Below are 2,461 nucleotides of genomic sequence, written 5' to 3' on the forward strand. Positions count from 1 at the left end.
CTTCTACTCCTTCCTCCCTTCATTTCAAAAACATTCCCCGAGACAGATGTGAAGACCCCGGACAGATGGCTTGGGTGACAGATGAGGCCAGGTCTGCCTTGTATGTGCGGCTCCAGGAGCTAGTACTCTTCTTGGGCTCTGCCTCTTGTAAGCTGTGGTTCTCCATATTTACCTCTTGCTCCACCTCTTGGGGCATTGGTTAGCGCTGTGACATCATTTCCCTGGTATGTTTGAGAAGAGTCGTTGATTTTCAGTTTGTTCATGTTTTTTCTTGTTATGAGGATGAGAGTAATGAGTTCCACGCTCCTTACTTGTTGGGCAGGAAAATTTATTTATCTAATCGATTGTTTGTGTTAAGATGTCATTTATATACACTCTTATGAATGTTTCACAGGAAAACCTGGTGGTTCCTGATGCCGGGGTTCTTGTTCACAGAGTCCAAGAATGAACTTCACAAACAGTCGAGGTAGGAGAGCAAGGCAGAGGCTTTTATTTAGAGAGAAAGCGAGAGGACACAGCTCCTGGCTCATGCCAGGAGGGGACAAGAGAGCCCCAGGGTGGTGTGTTGTCTAGGGGTTTCATAGGCGGTTGAGGGACAAAGGGTGAGGCATGTACACCTGCTAACTGGGCCCCAAATGTTTACCTTTGAAGAAACACTGGTTCTTATTAGTCTTCCTGGTTATTTACAAGAATTTTACTACTCTGGTTTCCTCCCAGGATAGCAGCTTCCTGGGCTGGGAGGAGCATATCAATCAAGACTGCCTGCTTTGCTCCCAATGTGGGCTGAGTTATTGTCTGTTTGTTAAGAAACTTGCTTTTTATCTAATTGGATGCAATCTTATTTTCAAGGTGGAATCCTTCCTGTTTTTACTACGTAGTAATCTTAACTTTATATATATATATATATATATATATATATATATATATATATGTATGTATATAAATTCTATTTTACATTTGCTCTCTGGTTTATATATTTGATAGTAGTGACAAGACAATCAAAATTCTAATGACTTCAAAATTTAGTGTTTATTCCCACTAAAAACGGGGTTGCATACAGTTGACGTGATGACAGCTGACTATTTATATCCTTGAAACTCCTCTACCAATCCAACCTTTATTATCAGATCCATGCTTTGGTAAAGAATTCTGATTCTGCTTTTGAAACAGACAAAACCTAAAGAGATTATAAATTGAATGTTACAAACCTGGCCAATTGTTTTTACATGTAATAGTGCAAACCAAATATCAACAAATTGTACGGTTCTATACCACACTTCCTCTAAAATATCATCAATCATATTATAGATCTGACTTTGAATGTTACATGAGGGGAGAAAAGGTCAATGCATATCGAGATGGCAATTTTTCAGAGGGGGAAAAATATCCTCCATCCCCACCAAAGTCCACGGCAATGACAGAGGAGTTAGATTTTGTAAAGAAGTAAAGATATATCCGCACCTAAAAGTGAGGTAACTATCTCCATGGACCGATTGGGGATCCCGACTACAGAGGGAAAAAGGATTGGAAGCTACACACAGCCTCTTAAGCTTCAGAAACAAAAAAGTTAGTTGCTGAGGCCAGAAAGGCTTGGGCAGGGTCAGAAGGTAGGTTCACTCCCTGGGAGGAGCTGAGAGGCAGAAGCAGTAACAGTGTTTCTGTTATTTCTGCAGCTGCAGGCAGTCATGGGGGCAGTTGTTTTCCTGAGGCGTGGTTACCCCAGGTTCCGTACATTTTATTTTTTTTATTGTGGAGTGCTTCACAAATTTGTCAGTCATCCTTACCCAGGGGCCATGCTAATCTTCTATCATTCAATTTTAGTATATGTGGTGCCGAGGCGATCACCCAGGTTCAGTACTAAGCCTCTTGTTTGTGGTTAAGCTTTTGTGAAATAGTGTAACATTTTGACTCCTGGCAGAGGATTCTTTTTTTTTCTTTCCCTCCCTCCTTTCCTCCACCCTGTTCCCTCCCTTGGCCCCCTCTTTCTCTTTTTTTTCCCCATAGCTTTATTGAGATATAATGGCCATCTGACATCGTGTAGGTTTACGATGTAAAACTTCATGATTTGATATGTGTATGTATTGCAAGATGATTATCACAACCCTGTTAGTTGACACCTCAGTCACCTCATATTACATTTTTCTTTATGGTGACATTTAAAATGTACTCTCTTTGCAGCTTCCAAGAATATAATACAGCACTGTTAACTATAGTCACCCTGCTGTATGTCAGACCCTCAGAAGTTATTCATCTTATAAGTGGAAGTTTGTACACTTAGATGAACATCTCCTCATTTCCTGGAACTCCAGCCCCAGGCGCACCTTTGTATTGTTTCTATGAGTTCGGCTTTTTTGGGTTCCAAATAAAAGTGAGATCATACAGTATTCTGTCGTGGCCATTACGTCTCTGAAGTGTGAGGTCTCCTGTCTCACAAGGTGCAAACGCCAAGTCAAAAACGGGA

At 41.0% G+C, this 2,461-nt stretch overlaps 1 non-coding gene across 1 annotated transcript; it reads right to left on the reverse strand.

Annotated features, from left to right (window-relative positions):
* Window positions 1-1,743: 1,743 nt before the first annotated feature.
* On the reverse strand, window positions 1,744-1,845 carry LOC130682063 (U6 spliceosomal RNA). Its single transcript, XR_008995385.1, has one exon. It is a non-coding gene; the product is annotated as a U6 spliceosomal RNA (small nuclear RNA).
* Window positions 1,846-2,461: the final 616 nt, after the last annotated feature.

The sequence above is a fragment of the Manis pentadactyla genome, chromosome X (assembly GCF_030020395.1).
Source record: "Manis pentadactyla isolate mManPen7 chromosome X, mManPen7.hap1, whole genome shotgun sequence".
In the NCBI taxonomy this organism is placed as follows: Eukaryota; Metazoa; Chordata; class Mammalia; order Pholidota; family Manidae; genus Manis; species Manis pentadactyla.